Consider the following 23,179-nt stretch of genomic DNA (forward strand, 5'->3'; position numbering starts at 1 on the left):
TATAGAGTCGGAAGTTAGTTTATTTAGCCATAGTATCACCTCCCCAGATAGAGATAACAGAAACAAACACAGGTAGATAGCATTCTGACCCACTCCTGGATTATCAAAAGACTTGCAAATAGTGACAAAATTCACCAAATGCATGTTTGGATCATCTCCTGAAAGACCACTGAACAACCCCTTAAGATAAAGGAGTTGGATCATCGTACTGGTAATACTACATTTATCTCCTGGTGCTTGAGGTGGAGGAATGATAACTCCAGTTGTACCTACTCAATCCATTCCAAAAAGGGCAATTTTTATTTACATTCTGATTCACAGGTGCAGCCACATTCTCTACACACCTTGGGTTAACAGGATCTAACAAGTCATCATACCCTATATTTTCATCATTAGGATTAGGATGACGCACTTGTTAGCCATCATTCTACTAATTAACCTGAGCTCTAGCCAGGCTAGTCTTTCAGCCTCTTAGAGGTCTGCCATTCTACCTTTTACTACGGTTGTAGATGTATTGGTAATAATGGTTCATCCGATCTCCATGTACTAGGCATACATAATAACTATCCTGCACTGAACAAAAACAACAAACAAAAGTAAAATTTGAGAAACTTGACCAAAGGTCAATTAACAAACACAATCTTAATTGACAATCGTATTCCCCGGTAAAGGCGCTAAATTTTGATATGCCCAAATTACAAAAATCACGTTAGAGAGTGTAAGCGGTCGTTGTCAAATATAGAATCCAAATGGGTTGGGAGTCGAATCCCATAGGGAATACTGTGTTCACTAAGTATTGTGGTTGTTACTGGACTGTTGATCAAAGGATCCAAAATAGAGGGGGATTTTGATCTACCAATTGTAGTCAAATGTTTGTCACAGAGAGTAATCAAAATATTAATTGTATTGTAAAGAATAATTCAGCAAGAGAAATCAAACTAGACCTATGGTTACCAAGATGCTTAAGCAGCTAGGGTTGTGAACTAATTTGGATTCCCAATGAACAATTCTAATAGCAAGAGTAATTGAATTCTATGGTTTATCAATTAGTTTCTCAACCTAAATGAGTAACTTATCCCTTAATTCTTTCTAACTTAAGTAACATGTTATTAATTCAACTATATTTTCACATGGGTTGATTCGGTTAAGGCATCTACCCTTTATCCAAAAGTTAAAGCCTTTAGATTTATGTAAATCCTTTCTTTTCCTAACAAGCACTTTTCTATTTGAACATGTTCTGTTCTTGGGTTCACTTTTAAAGTTTGCAACCATGAAAAGTCATTAAAGTGAACAAAAGTTTATACAAATATCAATTACTCATGGGAATCTACCAGATTCACAACCCAAAATCAGCTTGTCACATCAAGGCTCCCATAACCCTAGTTAAAGAAGCTTAGCCACACATTTCTACCCAAGAAAGAGAAGAAACCATTGTGTTACTCATAAATTAATTAAGATTTTACTTATAAAAGTCACAATTGTTGTTCTTTAATCTTTAATAGAAAATATAACAAAGGAAACTAGATCTACAAATCTCCAATGAATCTTCGAGAAAAACTATGTAACAATATGTTTCAAGTATGGAAAAACCCTAATAAAAGATAAATGATAAAAAGATCCCTAATAAAACCTAAAACTGGGTATTTATATGATCCCCCATAAAAAGAATTTAAAATTAAAATAATATAAAATCCGCATCCAAAGTGACGGTCAAAGTGGTGGTCCGTCGGAAGACTGACAACTCACCATTTGGTCCGTCACAGCTAATCGTGGATGGTCACTTTCTGGTTAATACTGATGGTCCATTTGGTGGTCCGTCACAAAGCTGACGATCAACCATCTTGACCATCGCTGGTAGGGCTGGAGAGTTAGGTTCTGGATAATCCTGACGGTTGGAGTCGTGGTCCATTGAAAGATCAACAGTCCACTAAGTTGGTCGTCACTGAGCATTCCAAAATAACTAGTTCTATTTATTTCTGATGGCCAAAGTGGAGGTCTATTGCAGGACTGACGGTCACTCACATGGACCGTCGCTGGGTCTTCAGAGTTCATGGGTTCTGCCTCGATTTGACGGTTGAGTTGGTGGTCCGTAGCAAAACTGACGGTGTACTATTTTGACTATCAAAAATGTTTTTCTACTAATTTTCTGAGTCTTTTCCTTTAATCAGCTCCTTACCCTAAAACACTAAAAACTAGCATTAAATACAACCTTATGCAACCTTGGTTTCTTGAAAACATGCAATTTTCCTAAGAAAAAGATGAAAAATGTTCTGTCCAAAGCCGTACATCAGACAACAAATAGAGTTGAGTTACAACCTCCACTTGCCATAACATTCATTGACGTGGACTCATATTTAGGACAACCGCGATCTCGAGGCACACACGAGGTCAGTATACGCCCACGATGATAGCGCACCCTATGATTGATGCACGATACGAAGGGAACGAAGCGATGCATGAAGCCCAAGAAGATGTTCCCTCGTCCTAATGGATTTGAACATAACTTGCATTCAAAGACTCAATGGTTCACGGGATTATGCAATTCACACCAAGTATCGCATTTTACTATATTCTTCATCAATGTGAGAGCCAAGATATCTATTGCCGAGATTCGTTTTCATTTAAAAAAGAAGCACATGTCCCCCCGATGCACGCCGCAGATGGGGCGCGAGGGACAGACTATCAATTTAAGTATTCCTTGCACTTTCCGCAATCGATTTCATTAGTTTCCCGAAGCACATGCTGGACGCATGCGCCGGGGATGATGGGGAGGTGTTCATGCGGGGGGGCGGAAGCATCCCGCCTGTGTTGACTCCACAATTATTAAACACGTTCGCGGGTCATTCTGCTATGTAGGTTTCATCAATGATCCTTCTGCAGGTTCACCTACGAAAACCTTGTTAAAACTTCTCCTTCCTCTAAATGATAAGGTTCAATAGATGTCTCACGACATTGCAGGCAGAAAACCATCCACATCACTATGATCCAAACATTTTACCATATTATTCAATCGGTAGGAGCGACGGGCGGTGTGTGCAAAGGACAGGGACATAGTCAATGCGAGCTGATGAGTCGTACTTACTAGGAATTCCTCGTTGTAAACCAACAATTGCAATGATCTATCCCTATCATGATGAAATTTCATAGATTACCCAGGACTATCAGCCAAGTCCATAAACTCATTTAAAATATCAGTGTAGCGCGCGTGCGGCCTAAAGCATCTAAGGGAATCACAGACTTGTCATTGCCTCAAACTTCTGCGGCCTAAAATGTCGTAATCCCTCTAAGAAGCTGGCCGTGAAGAGGTACCTCAACATAGCTATTTAGCAGGATGAGCTCTCGTTTGTTAATAGAATTAACCAGAAAAATCACTCCTCCAACTAAGAATGGCCATGCCATTCCACCTATAGAATCAAGAAACAGCTCTCAGTCTGTCAATCCTTACTATGACTGGACCTAGTAAGTTTCCCCGTGTTAAGTCAAATTAAACCGTAGGCTCCACTCTTGGTGGTGCCCTTCCGTCAATTTCTTTAAGTTTTAGTCTTGCGACCATACTCCCCCCGAAATTCATAAACTTTGATTTTTTATAAAGTGTCGGTGTAGTCCTAAAATCAACATCCACCAATCCTTGATCGGTATCATTTATGGTTGAGACTATGACGGTTCTTGATCATCTTCGAACCCCCAACTTTTGTTGTTTATTAATTAAAACATCCTTGGCAAATGCTTTCACAGTTGTGCATCTTTCATAAATCCAAGAGTTTCACCTCGGACTATGAAATACGAATGCCCCCGACTGTCCCTGTTAATTATTACTACGATCCCAAAGGCCAATGTATTAGGACCAAAATCCTATAATGTTATCCCATGCTAATGTATACAGAGCGTAGGATTGCTTTAAGCACTCTAATTTCTTCAAAGTAACAGCGCCGGAGGCACGACCTGACCAGTTAAGGCCAGGAGCATATCACTGACAAAAGGGTCAAGACGACCAGTGTACACCATAGGCAAACCGGCCGGCCCATCCCAAAGTCCAACTATGATCTTTTTAACTGCAACATCTTAAATATATGCTATTGGAGTTGTAATTAACGCGGGTGCTGGTACAAGACTTAACTTCCAATGGATCCTCGTTGAGGGATTTAGATTTTACTAATTCTAATTAGCAGACTCATTGAGCCCAGTATTGTTATTTATTGTCACTACCTCCACATGTTAGGATTGGGTAATTTGCGTGCCTTATGCCTTCCTTGGATATGGTACCTATTTCTCAGGCTACCTCTCTGAAATTGAACCCTAATTCACCATCACCTAACACCACTTGGTAGGCCACCATCCTACCATAAAAAGTTGATAGGGTAAAAATTTGAATGATGCATCACCGATATGATGGCTATGCGATCCACCGAGTTATCATGAATCATCGCAACAATGGGCAGAGCCCGCGTTGACCTTTTATCAAATAAATGCATCCCTTCCAGAAGTTAGGGTTTGTTGTACATATTAGCTCTATAATTACTATGGTTATCTGAGTAGTAGATACCATGAAACAAACTATAACTGATTTAATGAGCCATTCGAAGTTTCACAGTCTGAATTTGTTCATACTTACACATGCATGGCTTAATATTTGAGACAAGCATATGACTACTGGAAGGATCAACTAAGTAGTATTCCTCATCGACGCCGGCATCACATGGGCCTGACGTACCCGAAAGGGCACGGACGGGTTCCAGGAGAGCGCAATCGTAATTTGCAAGGAGCATCATATAGAGCAGATATGAGCCGATGAAGACCCCATGCCCACTGCATCTACTACATCTTAGAATTCCAACTGCTACTCATGGACCACGACATCGCACGACGTAGAGAGGAAGGCATGGGACATTGGGGTAACCTTTCAGTTCACCCCGTGCATAAAATTCAAGGAGTGAAAGGTGATCGATAAAACTTGATAATGCCTAGGCATTAGGTATATAGCACAGGAAATCGACTTCAAACAAGCCTAAATTATGCTTGCCCCACTGCTAAGATAGGAGGTTGTTCAGGACTTTGCTGATCCATCAGGGATCCAACCTAACCGCACATGCCAAACACAACTCACGTGTCATGCGTCCAATTTCCCCGTCAATGTACGCCCATTACCGACCCTAATGCCCATCACTAGATGCCGTGCACTGCTGCCAATATAGATGTTGCAAGGCTAAAACAAGTCCCGCTTTACATGATATCCCACCAGAGAATCACATCAGACATGTACGGACCAGAACTGCATATTTTAATTTTATACTGATCCAATGCACTCGCAAAAGTGTCACAGAATTTACAATGATAATTTTCGTTAAGAAAATATTTTTTTCGAATATTATTTATAAAAATTCAAAAATAAATAAAAAAATATAAAAAATATTTTAAAAATATAAAAATATTAGGAAAATATTTCCAATGCATAAAGTAACCTTAAACCAATAATTGAGTGCATATTTGTACTTATAAATTAACGATATAAAATATCAAAATATAAGGATACTAAATTAAAAAATATAAAAATAATGTGGGGGCATTAGTAAATCTCTCAAAATGCAACAGATAAGTAACAACCCCAAGAAATGCATATTAGAATAAAGTAAACTTAAAAAAATAATTGATTGCATATGTATACGTATAACGTAATGATATAAAATATCAAAATTTAAGGATATTTAATAAAAAATAAAAATACATAAAAATAAGGAGGGGGCCATTAGGAAAACTGCCTAGAATAAAATAGATAAGTAACAACCCCTAAACATGCATATTAGAATGACCTTAAACCAAAAATTGAGTGCATATTCGATATTTAAATTTAAATATTTAAGGATTAAATAAAAAAATAAAAAAAAACTTTGGGACATTACTAAAACTATTCCAACATATGAGGTAATATTGAAATATCATTAAAAAAATACTTGGAGCGTGTATTTACCGAAAGGAGTATGCAACGGTGAGGATGATGATGGGTGAACACTATGAATATAGTTGGATGATCGAACTCAGGTTTACAATCTTTTTATTTTTGCACGGTGCCTTCACCGTGCCCACAGCCCAGGCACGTGGCTGCCAAGCACATAGTTTTTAGCTTAGTATGCATGGGTGCTATGTTGCACGATGCCTTGGTTCCATAATTTGCGGTGCCATGGTGCCTTGGTACAATGGTGTGCAGTGCCTTGGTGCCATGGTGTGCGGTACCATGGTGCATGGGGCCTTGGTGCCATGGTGTACGGTGCCTCAATGCCATGGTACGTGGAGCCATAGTGCCTTAGTGCCATGGCGCTATGGTGCACAGTGTTGTGGTGCCTTTGTGCAACCAACTCAACAAAGACACCTCCATTTTAGGCCACTATAGATCCTTTGGCATTTCTCATTATGGCACATCACGACACTTATTTATCACGCTGCTGATTTTGTCGGAAGTCAAAGCCTGGGTCATTGGACGGGTCTCTAGGATTGCACTTGACAGTTATCTAAACCTCTAATTGCGACATGCCTCCATGCACTAACAGTGGTCTCGAGACACATCACTGGGCTCTTAAGCGGCAGTCTGCATCATGAAAAACCTCTAATTGTGATGCCGTAGTGTTGAACGTAAGGCCATTTGATATCATACTTAACCGTTTGGAATGAAACGCACGCAACACTTGAAAAACAAGCGGAAAACTTTGGTGAGGCTATGCCGTGGAATGCTCGAGGGTGAGTTAAACTTACAACACTTAGTGGGATTTTCCAAGTATGGATATACAAACCTCCTTTGGATATGGATGGAAGAATAATTGTATTCGAGGGAGAGGGATGAATCGGAGCGACAAAGGGATGAATCTCAGTGGATTGTGGCAGTAAGGCCACTCTGCCACTTACAATACCACATCACGTATTTAAGTTGTCTGTAAAGGATACTACCCACCACTCGATGGAAATTATACTTTAAGGCAGTAATCATGACCCTTCTGCTGTGATGGCTTAGCCAAAGACACGTCCCCTTGGGGGCCGAGGCCCCTACTGCAGGTCGGCAAGCGAACGACAGGAGCATGCATCGCTTTTAGCTCAGATTCTGACTTAAGAGACCTTTATTTATAATCCTGGACATGGTAGTCATAATCTCAGTGGATCGTGGAAGTAAGGCCACTCTGCCACTTACAATACCGCATCACATATTTAAGTTGTCTGTAAAGGATACTACCCACCGCTCGATGGAAATTATACTTTAAGGCAGTAATCATGACCCTTCTACTGTGATGGCTTAGCCAACGACATGTCCCCTTAGGGGCCGAGGCCCCTACTGTAGGTTGGCAAGCAGACGGCAGGAGCATGCATCGCTTTTAGCTCAGATTCTAACTTAAGAGGCCTTTAGTCATAATCCAGCACATGGTAGCTTCAAGCTATTAGATTTTCAACCATGCGCGATGACCAATTGTGTGAATCAACAATTTTTCTCATACTTTGTTGAATTACTATTTCAATACTGTCATCAGTAGGGTAAAACTAACCTCTCTCACATTGATCAAAATCCAGCTCACGTTCCCTATTGGTGGGTGAACAATTCAAGACTTGGAGAATTCTTCTTCACAATGATAGGAAGAGCCAACATTGAAGGATAAAAAAGCAACGTCGCTATGAATGATTGGCTTCCACAAGGTAGTTCTTCCTGTCGTAATTTTTCTAACACCTCTAGCTTCGAATTCTGAAGGTCTGAAGGATTATTAGGCCATGCTTTGATGATTTATATTCGTACTGGAAATCAAACAAGTTTTTACCCTTCTGTTCCATACGAGATATTTATTATCGTTGAGCTTATCTTAGGACACCTGTGTTATCTTTTAAAAGATGTGCTTCCCTAGACAAACTCCCTACCTAACAATTTCTTCCACTCGGATTGGCCCACAGAGCGAGCCTTGGGTCTAAAAAGAGGGGAACTGCACCATTTTGATTTATAGAATAAGTAAAATAAAGTTAAAAGTAGTAGTATTTCACTTTCGCCTTTCGGTTCCCACTTTTACTACACCTCTCAAGTTATTTCACAAAGTCGGACTAGATTTAAGCTCAACAGGGTCTTTTTTCTCCACTGATTCTGCCAAGCTACTTCCCTTGGCTGTGGTTTTTCTGGATAGTAGACAGGGACAGTGAGACTCTCGTTAATCCATTTATGTGCATCACTAATTAGATGACGAGGCATTTGGTTACCTTAAGAGAGTCATAGTTACTCCCGCCATTTACCCGTGCTTGGTTGAATTTCTTCACTTTGACATTCAGAGAACTAGGCAGAAATCACATTGCATAAATATCCATTGGGACTATTTCAATGATTTGTTTTAATTAAATTGTCAGATTCCCCTTGTCTGTACCAGTACTGAGTTAGCTGTTCGACATACGAGGAAGGCCCCCGAAGGAACCGTTCCTTGTTGTCTCCCGGATAGCCCGCGGTGACCCTCTCTCATTGTAGAAGTAGCTAGATTAATCCACCGACAGTCGACGAGTTTGAGACCTTGACCACCGTGCCCAGTCCTCAGATTAAATCCTTTTCCTAAAATTTTGGATCTATTTTTCTGAATTTCCTTGACTATATTATTCCATCGACTAGAGCCTGTTCAGCTTCGAGAACTGTGTGGTAATAAGTATGATCGGGAAGGGTGGATATTTGGTCATCCAGATTTTTAAGGGCCACCAGGAATGTATTAGAAACCACTCCACGTGCGTTATTCTTCCAGCCGCTGGACCCTATCTTTGGCTGAGCCGATTCTAGGGTAGGAAGGTTGTTAAACAGAAAAGATAACCCTTCTCGAGGCTCCTGCCAATGTCTCCAGACTTCCTAACATTGTCATTAACCACCACATACCATTTCAGGAATTTTAACCTGATTCTCTTTTGGAATACGTGCAAAACACGCTATCTATCAGGGTTCCCCCGACCCTTAGGATTAACTAACAAATATGCAAATGCCTTTTACATGGAACCTTTTCCTTCTTCGTCTTTCAAAGATCTAATTTGAATATTTGCTACTACCACCAAGATCTGCATCGATGACCACTCGCGCCCGGGCTTGCACCCAATTTTTTACAGCGACCGCCGCGCCCTCCTACTAATTAGAGCCTGGCACTTTCCACGATGATCGAGTATAGGTTGCATTCTTAAGCGCCATCTATTTTCGATGGTAGTTGATTAGGAAGGTGAGTTGTTACATACTCCTTAGCGAATTTTGACTTCCATGACCACCGTCCTACTGTTTTCATCGAACAGAACCATTTGTGGGATCTAGGTTAGCGCGCAGTTTGGCACTGTAACCCAGCTTTTGGTTCATCCCATATTGCAAATTCTTTTTACCAAAAATGGTCCACTTGGAGCTCTTGAATCTGTTGCGCGACTCAATAAAGAAACCATGCCATTCCTACCTATTTTAAGTTTTAGAATAGGTCGAGGGCATTGTGCCCCCGAAGACTCTAATCATTAGGTTTACCCGATAGAACTCACACGCGAGCTGCTCCTATCCTGTGGGAAACTTTGTAGGGAACCTACTACTAGACAGTTCAATTAGTCTTTCTCCCCTATACCCAAGTCAGATGAATGATTTGCACGTCAGTATCGTTGCGGGCCTCTACTAGAGTTTCCTCTAGCTTTGCCCCGCACAGGCATAGTTTATCATCTTTCGGGTCATGAAAGGTATGCTCCCACTTGAATCCTTCTCAGAAGATCAAGGTCGGTCGGAGGTTCACCCCTGAGGGGGATCCCACCAATCATCTTCCTTATGCTTTAAAGGTTTACTCGGTCATTGACTCGCACACATGTCAGACTCCTTGGTCTGTGTTTCAAGATGGGTCAAATGGGGAGCCCACAGGGTAGCGTTCAGAGCACATAGATGTCGAATCACGCCAGAGCCGTGCTCTACCTACGATATTTAAGGAGACGGTGTTCAATAAGCATATCGAGACCCAGGCTTTGGCAGCCCCCTCAATCCATGTTGGTCTATGCCTCGACTCGATCGGCAGACCGGCTCATTGCCATTTCTTATCCAATCGGGGCACATCATCATCCCCATTCCCTTTCCTCCCAATAATTTCAAGCACTCTTTGACTCTCTTTTCAAAGTCCTATTCATCTTTCCCTTGCGGTACTTGTTTGCTATCAGCCTCTTGCCCGTATTTAGCCTTGGATGGAATTCACCACCTGATTTGGGCTAGATTCCTAAACAAACCGACTCATAGATAGTGCCTCATGGTATGACAAGGTTCGGGCACAACGGGGCTCTCACTCTCTCGAGCGCCCCCTGATGTCTCAGCTTTTGATGGAATTTTTAGGCCTTTTTCTTAGGATAATTGTGTGTTTTGAAGTAACTATTATTCCATTTAACTGTGTACTTTAGTGTTTTCAGGATAAGAACTGAGAGTAAAGGATAAATTTGATAAAATGGGCAAAACAAAGGGAAACGATCATCGACGTCTTAGGCGACGAACCATAAACCTTGCGATGAACTGTCGCACACAAAAAAAAAGACAGTGACACTAGATAGCTTGTGACGATCCAGGACCATCGACTCTATGATGAATCGCCAGCCTAAACCGTCACTAAGAAACAAAATGAGAAAACACTGAATGTCATGCGACGGTGCAGGTGATGAACCTTCGGCCCTGCGATGAACCATCACCATACCCATTGCCCAAAAATTGAACATAGACTTACTGGTGCACCAGCAACGGTCCATGCGATGGACCGTTGCCTCATTGACAAATTGTCGCTCAACCCGTTGAGCATGAAACGGTAACTGTGAGTTTAAATTTTAAAATTCCACTTCTGGAAACATATAAATACCATGTTTTAGGGTTTATTTCGTATCTTTTATCATTAGTTTCATACTTTCTCCTCTATTGAGAGTTGTGTAACACTTTTCATTGAGATTGATATCTAGAGATTGAGATCTGATTGCTAGTTTATATATTTTCCATTGAATATTGTGAAGAACAATATTGTGACTTTTGTAACTACTCTCTTGAAGCCATTTATGAACATAAATATAACTGTGATTTGTTACATGGAGATGAGTAGCTAAAATCCCATAACTAGGGTTATGGAAGCCTTGATATAGAGAACTATTTTAAGGTTGTGAATCAGTTTGATTTCTAATATCTCTCTAAATTGCATGAATCTTTCTTCATTATAATGACATCTATTGGTTGCGAACTTGAGAAGTAATCCCATGAACACTACTGGTTTGACAAGAAAGTAGATGTTGGGAAAAGAAGTGATTCATATGAACACCTTAGGTTTACCCTTTCGGTTAACGGGTTGATGTCTTAATAGGATAAACCCTCATGAGAGTGTTATTAAATAATGCATGAATCCTTTAAATTCGAGAGAAGTAAAGGGTGAAACACTCATTATCCAGTCGTGAGATCGATGCACATGGGAGGCCAGTATTCAGCTCGATGATAGCGCACCATATGATTGAGGTGCAATCCAAGGATGGTGACGCCATACGTGACACCCAGGCAGACGTTCCCTCGGCCTAATGTGTCTGAGTGTAAATTACGTTCAAAGACTCGATGGTTCATAGGATTCTGCAATTCATACCAAGTATCATTTTCACTACGTTCTTCATCGAATAGAGAGCAGACCTATCCATTGCTAAAAGTCATTTTCATTTTCAAAAGAAGCACAGGTCCCCCCGACGCACACCGTGGATGAGGCGCAAGGGGAAGGCTACCAATTTAAGTATTCCTTCGTTCTTTCCACGTTGGGTTCGTTAGTCACTGGATGCGTGCACTAGGAGCACGTATCGAGGACGAGAGGGAGACACTGGTGCGGAGGGCCAAAAAATCCCGCCCGAGCGGACTCCCCAGTTGTTAAACACATTCACAGGTCATTTTGCTATATAGGTTTTGACAATAATCCTTACATAGGTTCACCTATAGAAATCTTGTTACCACTTCTTTTTTCTAAAAATGATAAGGTTCAATAGACTTTTTGCAACGTCACGGGCAGAGAACTGGCCACATCGCTATTATCCAAATATTTCACTGTGTCATTCAATCGGTAAGAGTAACGGGTGGTGTTTGCAAAGGTCAGGGACATAGTCAACGTGAGCTGATGAGTCGCGCTTACTATGAATTCTTTTTAAAAGACTAATATTTGCAATGATCTATCCCATTATGATGAAATTTCAAAGATTACCCAGGCCTATAAGCTAAGGCTATAAACTCGTTAAACATATCAGTGTAGCGTGCGTGCAGCTCAGAACATCTAAGGGCATCACAAACCTATTATTGCCTCAAAATTCTGTGGCCTAAAAGGTCATAGTCTCTCTAAGAAGCTGGCCGCAAAGGGATACCTCTGCATAGCTAGTTAGTAGGTTGAGTTAGCATTCGTTAACGTAATTAACTAGACAAATCTCTCCCCCAACTAAGAACGGCCATGCACCACTACCCATAGAATCAAGAAAGAGCTCTCATTCTGTCAATCCTTACTATGTCTAGACCCGGTAAATTTCTCCGTGTTGAGTCAAATTAAGCTGCAGGCTCTACTCTTGGTGGTTCCCTTCCATCAATTGCTTTAAGTTTCATCCTTGCGACCATACTTCCCCCAAAACCCAAAACCTTTGATTTCCTATAAGGTGCTAGCGGAGTCCTAAAAACATCATCCATCGATCCCTAGTCGGTATTGTTTATGGTTGAGACTAGGACAGTATCTGATCGTGTTCGAGCCCCAAACTTTCATTCTTGATTAATGAAAAAATCCTTGGCAAATGCTTTCACAGTTGTTCATCTTTCATAAATCTAAGAATTTCACCTCTGACTATGAAATACGAATGCCCCTAACTATCCCTGTTAATCATTACTTCGATCCCGAAGGCCAACACAATAGGACCAAAATCCTATAATATTATCCCATGCTAATGTATACAGAGTGTAGGCTTGCTTTGAGCACTCTAATTTCTTCAATGTAACAGTGCTGGATGCACGACCTGGCCAGTTAAGGCCATGAGTGCATCATCGATAGAAGGGATGAGATGACCAGAGCATACCATAGACGGACCGGACGACCTATCTCAAAGTCAAACTATAATCTTTTTAACTATAATAACTTAAATATACATTATTAGAGCTGGAATTACCTCGGTTGATGGCACCAGGCTTGCCCTCCAATGGATCCTCATTAAGGGATTTAGATAGTACTCATTCCAATTACCACACTCATTGAGCTCGGTATTCTTATTTATTGTCACTACCTCCCCATGTCTTGATTTGGTAATTTGTGTGCCTACTGCCTTCCTTAGATGTGGTAGCCATTTCTCAGGCTCCTTCTAAAAAATTAAACCCTAATTCTCCATCACCCGTCACCACCATGGTAGGCCACTATCCTACCATCAAAAGTTTATAGGGTAGAAATTTGAATGATGCATCGCCATCACAATGGTGGTGTGATCCATCGAGTTATCATGAATCATCGCAGGAATGGGTAGAGCCCGTATCGAATTTTTATCTAATAAATGCATCCTTTCCAGAAGTCGGGGTTTGTTGCATGTATTAGCTCTAGAATTACTATGGCTATCCGAGTAATAGATACCATCAAACAAACTATAACTTATTTAATGAGCCATTCACAGTTTCATAGTCTGAATTTGTGCATACTTACACATGCATGGCTTAATATTTGAGACAAGCATATGACGACTGGACGGTATTGTATGAGCTCGACCTTCCCAAAAAGGCACATATGGGTTCAAGACGAGCGCGATCGTTGATTGCAAGGAGCATCGTATAGCGAAGATAGGAGGCGATGAAGACCCCATGCCTATTGCACCTATTGTATCGAAAATCCCAACCGTCACTCATGGACCATGACTTCGCACAATGAAGTGATAAAGGTGTGCGACACGGGGCGGCCTTTCAGTTCACCCCACGCACAAATTTGATGGGTCAAAGGTGATCGATAAAACTTGATAATGCTTGGGCATTAGGTATGTAGCACAGGAAACCAACTTCTAGAAAGCCTAAATTCCAGTTGTTCCACAACTAAGATGGCAGACGGGTCAGGATGTAGCTGCTCAAGAAGTGATCCAACCTAATCACACATGCCAAACACAACTCATGCACCATGCATCTAAATGCTCCATCGTTGTATACCCAGCACTAACCTAATACCCAGTAATAGATGTCTGATGTGTGCGCAATCACGAACACATCTAAGGCCTTTAACCTAGAATAATTATGAAGTCTTAAGCAACTTTTGTTGTTTTTGATCGTTTATTGTGTGTTCATGCAGATACAAGTGATTGAGGTGGAAACTAAAGTAAAGAAGAATAAATCAGTGAATATTTGGTGTAAATAAGCTTAAATATGTCTGACAATCATCTTGAAGCACCATCATACATGGGAAAGGCTGTCAAAGTTTTTGTTAAGCTTAGACAGAACCTGAGAAGTTGAGATGAACTGTGACGATGATTCGGAAGGGTCGTCAAATATGTGACATCTCATCAAAATTGCCATCAACTTGAGGCAGAATAAGTTGTTTCCCAGTAGAGTGGTGATGACAGATTGTAAACACCATCAAGATGTTTGACAGGCCGTTAGGATTGCCGTCTAAAGAGTCAGAAGATAAAAATTCATCAGAATCTTTGATGACATATTGCACACGTCGTCAGGAGTCTGACGCACCGTCAAAAGCATCATTATCTAATCCAAAAAGAAAACTGAAACTTTAATTTTGTTTCCTTATTTAGGGTTGACTATTTAAAGACTTGTTTTAGGGTTTTTAAAAAGAATCAGTCATTATCTATTAGACATTAACTCTAAGAAGAGGGGGACGTACATTGCTCTCGTTCAACAATTATTCTTCTTGTTTCTTATCAACTATTTTTTATCTTCCACCTTGTGATTAAGTTGAAGGAACTACTTGTTGTTTTTATCCATTCATAAGTTTATCCTTATCATCATGAATTCAACTTGTTATTTCATTCATCAAATCATGAGCGGCTAATTCCATTAGCCTAAGTTATGGGATCCATGGATTACGGTTTCATATGATTCAAGGTGTTTAACAAATTCAAAGAGTAGTAGAACATCTTGAAATTTTCTTATTTTAACTAAAATCTAGTGGCTGTTGACATTAGATTATGCCTTAGGTTTTATTTGCTTCTAACGGAGAAATAGACTAGAGGTCGTGAATTATCAATAGGGACTCAGAAGCTACCAACCTTCTGTTTAATGATTAATGTCATAACTAGATTAATCTACCTCATATAACATCCTATTGGAAATAGATTAATCTACCTCATATAACATCCTATTGGAATCGAGAACTACTCGATTCGGAGTCTCACCACATAATTAGAATGGTAGAAGAACCACTGCGGTATAAGGCTGATGATGATGATGATGTGGATAAAGCAGGTGAAATAGGTGCAATCATTCCCTCTTTGTTATTACCTAGAGCAAAATTCAATATTACAAGCACGATGATCCAGCTGTTAAATCTGAAGGGGTTGTTTGGAGGCCTTCCTGGGGATGACCCCAACCTGCATCTGGTGATTTTGTCACCATTTGCAAATCCTTTGATAACCTGGGGGTGAGCCAGAGCACAATCTAATTGAGGATGTTCCCATTGTCTCAGTATGGAGAGGCAACATTGTGGCTAAATGAGTTGACGCCTAACTCTATAACCAATAGGAGGCAGTTGAGAGGAGCTTTACTAGAAAGGTTCTTTTCGCCATCCAGGAGGGTATAGTTGTGGGATGAGATCAACTATTTTAGATAGCTCTCGAATGAGGCTTTACACGAAACTTAGGAAAGGTTCAAGAAGAAGCTGACATAGTGTACGAACCATAACATAACGGACATACATTTGATGGATATTTTGTACAAAGCCTTTAACTTTGTGACAAAGCCAATGGTAGAAAATGCTGCTGGTGGGTCATTTGTTGCTCTGTCATTTCAAGACACTGCTGATATACTGAATAGGATGACTAAACTAAGTAGGGCTTGGTACGCCAGCGATGCTGTGGTGGCAAGTCTAACTATTTCTATTAGAATAAATGATTAACAACATAGAAGAGATAAGGAGAAGGATCAATACATAGCCCAACTAAAGATTAAATGGACCTGCTCACCAAGCACTTATTATCAGGAGGGACGAAAAAGGTAAAGGCTGCAATGATTCGGGACCATGTTGATATAGAACCTGAAGAAGAAGTCAACTATATTGCTAATAAGGGGTGTCTGAGGCATTAGCGAAGGGAATCAAGGTCGGAATGGGTATGATAATCCTAATCAAAGAGACAGGGAGCAAGAAAACAGGAGAAGCAGCAATGACAGAAATGGGTTGTATGTTCATGCTGGAAATGAAAAAGCTGCTGCAACTAGATTGAGAAAGTGGTCTATGAAGGATATGATGAAAGAACTGTTCAAAAGAGTAGAGACTACCAACACAGGATTGACTAGTATGAGGAGTGAATTTTTCCCTATAAGTTGGCTGGTCAAGTCACATTTAATTTTGATCCAACAGTTAGAACAATAGATGAGTTAACTTTCGTCAACACTAAACCAGGGAAGAAATAGTACTTTACTTACTCAAATGGTTTAGTATCAGAAGATAGATGGTTCGTGTCTGGCGATTATCGCTAGGAGTGCTAAGATGTTATCTTGCCCTTCTGTAGTAGGGGGTGGTATTTATTTTTGGATGGTTATTCTGGATATAACCATATATACATTGCACCGGAACATCAAGATAAAATGACATTTACATGCCTATATGGATTATTTGCATTTAAGAGGATGTTGTTTGGCTATGCAATGCATCAGTCACTTTTTAATGGTGCATAATGTCTATCTTCTCTGACATGATGGAAGACACCATAGAGGTATTCATGGATGATTTCTCTATGGTGGGTGATACATTCAAAATATGTCGGGAGAATCTAAATGTCGCCTTGCAAAGATGTGTTGAATTTAATCTAGTGCTCAAATGGGAAAATGTCATTTTATGGTAAATGAGGGTATCATGTTGGGCCACAAAATCTCTGAAAAAGGGATTTAATTTGATCGAGCAAAGTTAGAAGTTATCGATAAATTACCACCTCCCATTTCAGTTAAGGGAGTGCGTAGTTTTCTTGGTCATGCAGGGTTCTATTGGAGATTCATAAAAAAATTCTCCAAAGTTGCAAATATACTTTGCAAGCTGTTGGAGAATGAAGTGAAATTCCTATTCAATAACGAATGCTTGAAGGCATTTGAGTGCCTTAAAAAGAAGCTGATTGAGGCCCCTATTATTATTGCACCTAACTGGGCAAAACTGTTTGAAATAATATATGATGCAAGTGGTGTCGCACTAGGATCTTTATTAGGACAAAAGAGGGATAAATTGTTTCACGTAATATATTATGCTAGCAAAGCACTGAATGGAGCACAAATGAATTACACAATAACTAAACAATTGCTGCTAGTTGTGGTGTATGCTTTTGAGAAATTCAGATCTTATCTACTTGGGACTAAAGTGGTAGTCCATACTGACCATGCGGCATTACGGTATTTAATGGACAAGATGGATACTAAACCAAGGCTTATTAAATGGGTGTTGCTACTGCAAGAATTTAATTTAGAAGTGAATGATAGCAAAGGTTGTGAAAATAAGGTTGCAGATAATTTATCTAAAGTGGAAGGTGAACAGGAAGCTAATGATGAAACAAAGATAAATGATGCATTTCCTTATGAGGAGATCTTGTCAACTGCTGTGGAATCACTGCCCTGGTATGCGGATTATGCAAACTATGTTGTGAGTGAGATCATCCCAAAAAAATTTTCATTCCACCAAAGGAAGAAGTTCTTGCATGATGTAACACATTACTTCTAGGATGAGCCTTATCTTTTTTGGTGATGTGCAGACAGTATCACACGGAGATGTCTACCTGAAGTAAATGTATTGTGTATACTTGAAGCATATCATGCTTCCCCAGTTGGGGGACACCATGAAGGTGACAGAACGGCCAGGAAAGTGTTGTAGAGTGGCTATTATTGGCCAACATTATTTAAAGATGCCCACGAGTTTTGGCAGAAATATGAACAATGTCAGAGGCAGGGATCAATATCTAAAAGGCATGAAATTCCCTTGACTAAGATACCTGAAGTGGAATTATTTGATGTTTGAGGCATTGACTTCATAGGGCCGTTTGTAAGTTCTTATGGAAGGAAGTATATTTTGGTTGCTATTGACTATGTTTCTAAATAGGTCAAAGCTATTTATCTGGATGACAATGATGGAAAGAGAGTCGTTGCTTTTCTCAAGAAGAATATCTTCTCTCGCTTTGGAGTGCCATGCACTATCATAAATAATGGAGGATCTCACTTTTGTAACAAATTATTTTGACCAGCTTTGGTAAAATATGGAGTGGAACAACACAGAGTGGCTACTCCATACCACCCATAAACCAGTGGTTAAGTGGAGGTGTCGAATCATGAAGTTAAGGCCATCCTAGCCAAAATGGTGAATGCTAGCCGAAAAGACTGGTCCCAAAAACTTGATGATGCCATGTGGGCATACCAAAATACTTTCAAAACATCTATTGGCATGTCACCATTTAATATGGTCTATGGAGAAGCATTCTATTTGCCAATAGAGCTGGAATACAAGGCTTTATGGGCGCTCAAGAGGTTGAATTTGAATTGGAAGGATGTAGTAGAGATGAGACTAGGTCAACTGAATGAGATGGATAAATTTTCTCTCAGGGCATATGAATGAGAAGATTTGTATAAAGAAAATATGAAATGGTACCATGACTGGAAAATAGAGAAACGAGAGTTCAAAAATGAGGACTTGGTGCTTCTTTTTAATTCTAGAATCAAATTGTTTCCAGGGAAGCTGAAATCTAAATGGTCGGGTCTTTTTAAGCTAAATCAGGTCCACTCATCTAGGGTAGTGGAGCTCAAAACTGAAGATAGTATTATATTTATGGTAAATGGGAAACGGGTAAAGCTTTACATTGGCCCGGAAGAATCAGTGAAAAGCACCACCATTATCTGTCTCAATGAAGTTTAAGGTAATCAAGACACCTGAGTCTTGCTGCGACATTAAATCAAGCATTGCATGGGAGGAAACCCATGATCCCTGAGAACAACTCAGTACAGGTATAGTCTAACTCTTAACATAGTTTCTACTTTAGATTAAAGTTGTTGTTTTTCAAAAAAAAAAAGGGCACAAAAGGAGTGATATTGTGCTCAATAGTTAACGATCCTTCCAATGTCCTGCTCGATAAACTGTATGGATTACATTTACTTCTGACCATTATGAATCTTGTTTTGGCATTAATAATAGTTGTTTGATGAGCATTACTGAACAATAACATGAACTAGATAAGTGGTAATGTTTGATATATTTGTGTGCCATGTGTGTGTGAGCTATTACTTATTTCCCTCTGCATGTTAAAGCCAGAACATGATTGGTTAGTCTTGCCACAATCTCGGGATAGGAGTCAGGACAGGATCATAGGCCATCATTGATTAACTTACTTTCATCCTAAATATTCTTCCCTGTGTGCATAACACCAGTTTGATCTAGTTTAGAGCCTAGTTTGACCATTTCTTTTATGTGGTACCTTTCACCTTATCATCTATGCCATAATAAACATATTTACCCCTGGGCTTCCTTGGATACTGAGCACCTTGATTTAGGTAAATATCCTAAGTTTTGGCTAGCTATCTTAGTGGTGCACGGTGTAAGATGAGGAGTATTAAAAAGGGTGGGATAAAAGAGTATGAACTAAAGCTGGGTGCTAAACATGCTTAAAAGAATTTAAAAAAATGGTAGAGATGCGGGGTAGCACCCAGCTTGGATATGGATAATCAAGAGAAGAGGAGATATGAAGAATGACAATTAGTGAGTCTAAGAAAGAAGTATAGTGTCAAAGAGGCATAGTCACTCTTAATAACCTTGAATGTCATACCAGCCCCAAACCACATTACAAGCCTAAAAGAAGTCCTATAGTGATCCTGACTGGCCGATCTGAGGTCTGGTAACAAAAATAAGGGCAATCCTATTGTACTTGGCATACATTGATTGTAAATTTCTTGTGAGAGTGAGAGTTTTATGATAACCTACAAACCGTATGGTTGGACTTCTCATATGAAGAGAGGGGGTTTTCTTTGTTGTGAGGGCACACTGGTATCCTCACTAGCTACTCTCTTTTTAGAAAATGTGGTATTAATATGTGAATGGTTATTGTGCCCAAGATTTATGCTGCAGCTTGATTTCTTTGTGTTACAGTGTTGTTTCAATGATATGTGCATCGGTTTGGCATTTAAAGGATAGCGTATTGTTGAGCTATGCATGTTGTATGTGTTTTCATAGTTAATTAAGTTGGTTGAGGACAAGAAATTGCTTTAAGTTGAGGTTTTTGATGTGTGCGCAATCACAAACATTTCTAAGGCCTTTAACCTAGAATAATTGTAAAGTCTTAAGCTACTTTTGTTATTTTTGATCGTTTGTTGTGTATTAATGTAGATACAAGTGATCGGGGAGGAAACCAAAAGAAAGATGAATAAAATAGCTAACATCTGGTGTAAATAAGGTGAAATGTGTCTGATGATCATCCTGAAGCACCGTCATACATGAGACAGGCTGTCAAAGTTATCGTCAAGCTTAGACAAAACCTAAGAAATTGAGATGAACTATGACGGTGATTCGGAGGGGCCATCAAATATGTGATATCTTGTCAAAATCGCCGTCAACCTAAGACAGAATATGTTGTTTAACAGTGGAGTTGTGATGCCAGTTTGCAAGCGCCGTCAAGATTTTTAACACGCCATCAGGATTTCCATCTGATGAGACAGAAGATAACAATTCACTAGAATCTTTGGTGATATCTCGCACACGTCGTTAGGTGTCTGATGCATCATCAAAAGCATCGTTGACTAATCTGAAGAGAAAATTGAAACTTTAATTTTATTTCTTTATTTATGGTTGACTATTTAAAGACTTGTTTTAGGGTTTTTAAAGCGAATCAGTCATTATCTATCAGACACTATCTCTGAGAAGAGGGGGACGTACATTGCTCTCTTTCATCAATTATTCTTCTTGTTTTTTATCAACTATTTTTGATCATCCACCTTGCGATTAAATTGAAGGAACTACTTGTTGTTTTTCATCCATTCATAAGTTTATGCTTATCTTCATGAATTCAACTTGTTATTTCGTTCATCAAATCATGAGCGGTTATGTCCATTACCCGGAGTTATGGGATCCATGGATTAGGGTTTGATATGATGCTAGGTGTATAACGGATTCAAAGAGTAGTAGAACATCTTGAAATTCTATTGTTTTAACTAAAATCTAGTGGTTGCAAACATTAGATTATGCCTTAGGTGTTATTTGTTTCTAACGGAGAAATAGACTAGAGGTCGTGAATTATCAACAGGGACTCGGAAGCTACCAACTTTCTATTTAATGATTGATTCCGTAACTGGATTAATCTACCTGAGATAATATCATATTTTAAATAGATAAGTTATCCAAGTTTGAGAGAATTAGATAATAAATTGTATGGTGAGGATGAGAGATAAGTTAGATAGTATCATAGTCAAAGATATTTTGCTGTTTCTACTTACTCCAAGAAACCCAAGCATTCCCTAGTATTTCTTAACTCCCAATACCCATGGTGAACATAACTCTGGTTTCTCATTTATATTTATTAGAACACTAAAATATTGAAAGCGACAATTGACTCTCTGTGAAATTTAAACCCCCACCTTCAGAAACAATAAACTACTAGTAAATCTATGACTGACAGTTTATGTCTGGCGATTATCAGTAGGAGTGGTAAGACATTATTTGGCCCTTCTGTGGGCAAATCTATGAATACTGGGGAAGTTGCAGAGGAACCAGCAGAACAACACCCAAAGAAGTCTTAGAAGACAAATAGTTCTATTGATATGTCGGAAAAGGAGAAGGAAGAGGAAGTGGTGTTGAAACCCATCCCAAGGCCACCACCTCCTTTCCTTAATGGATGAGAAAGAAGGAGAATGATGAAAAATTCAGCAAGTTCCTAGCAATGCTCAAGCAATTGACTATAAATGTTCCTTTAATCGAAGCACTTGAGCAAATGCCAGGATATGCAAAATTCATGAAATTCCATGTTACCAAAAAATGAACAGTGAGTTGCGAACTAGAAGCAAATCACTACCTTTTACGTGCTATTTCCATAAGGATCTTGATGCAGAAAAAGTTAGACCCAGGTGCAGTCACTATTCACGGCACAATTGGAACCATGAAATTCACTAAAGCACAATGTGATCTTGGGGAAAGTGTTAACTTGATGCCATTGACTATTTATAAAAAGTTGGGCCTGGGATTCCCACACCTACCAACATGAGGCTAGTGATGGCCGACAGATCAGTAAAGCGACCTATTGGAATTCTGTATGATGTGTTGGTAAAGGTCTCAAATTTCATATTCCCTGTAGACTTCATCATTCTGTACTACGAAGTAGATTTCGAGGTGCCTATAATCTTGGGTCGACCTTTCCTTGCAACCAGAAGTGTGTTAATCAATTTGAGAGTGAATAAGCTCTTATTCTTGGTAAACGATGAAGAGATACAATTTGATATAGGTAAATCAATGAAGCAGCATGAGGAAATGAGTGTGTTCTCAGTGGTTGATGTGTATTTTGAGGATGAATAGGATGTGGTCAGAACTGAATAACTGGTTATTAAGCCCTTAGCCGTGGTTGTGATGAACTATGATAGCAAAGGCATTGAGGAATATGAAGAGACAGTTTATCCCCTTACTGACCTAGGTTCCTATTCTTATGCTCCTACAAATCTCGACCTTATTCTGGCAAACTGACGAACACCACCAGCCAAGCCATCTATTGAAGAACCACTGGTGTTAGAATTGAAGAAGCTGCCTGGTCACTTACGGTATGTGTTTTTGGGGAAAGAAAGTATGCTACCTGTTATTATTGCAGCTGATTTGGAAGAATAATAGGTAAATGCACTTGATTCAGTACTTTTGAGGCACAAGAGAGGAATTGGATGGACCATCGCAGATAATATCGCCATTTCCCCTGGCATCTGTATGCATAAAATCCAACTAGAAGAAGATTGTAATCCTACCATTGAGCATCAATGTCGTCTGAATCCATCAATGCAGGAGGTGGTTAAAAATGAGATTAT

The 23,179-nt window shown here is 39.6% G+C and overlaps 5 pseudogenes; 1 reads left to right on the top strand and 4 right to left on the bottom strand.

The window, feature by feature from the left end:
- Positions 1 to 2,457: 2,457 nt before the first annotated feature.
- LOC124896493 lies at positions 2,458 to 2,613 on the bottom strand (annotated as a pseudogene).
- Positions 2,614 to 2,918: 305 nt separating this feature from the next.
- On the bottom strand, positions 2,919 to 4,769 carry LOC124896160 (annotated as a pseudogene).
- A 2,339-nt stretch (positions 4,770 to 7,108) lies between these two features.
- Positions 7,109 to 10,402, bottom strand: LOC124896480 (annotated as a pseudogene).
- Positions 7,650 to 13,327, top strand: LOC124896161 (annotated as a pseudogene).
- Positions 11,503 to 11,657, bottom strand: LOC124896492 (annotated as a pseudogene).
- Positions 13,328 to 23,179: the final 9,852 nt, after the last annotated feature.

The sequence above is a fragment of the Capsicum annuum genome, chromosome 2 (genome assembly GCF_002878395.1).
Source record: "Capsicum annuum cultivar UCD-10X-F1 chromosome 2, UCD10Xv1.1, whole genome shotgun sequence".
Classification (NCBI taxonomy): domain Eukaryota; kingdom Viridiplantae; phylum Streptophyta; class Magnoliopsida; order Solanales; family Solanaceae; genus Capsicum; species Capsicum annuum.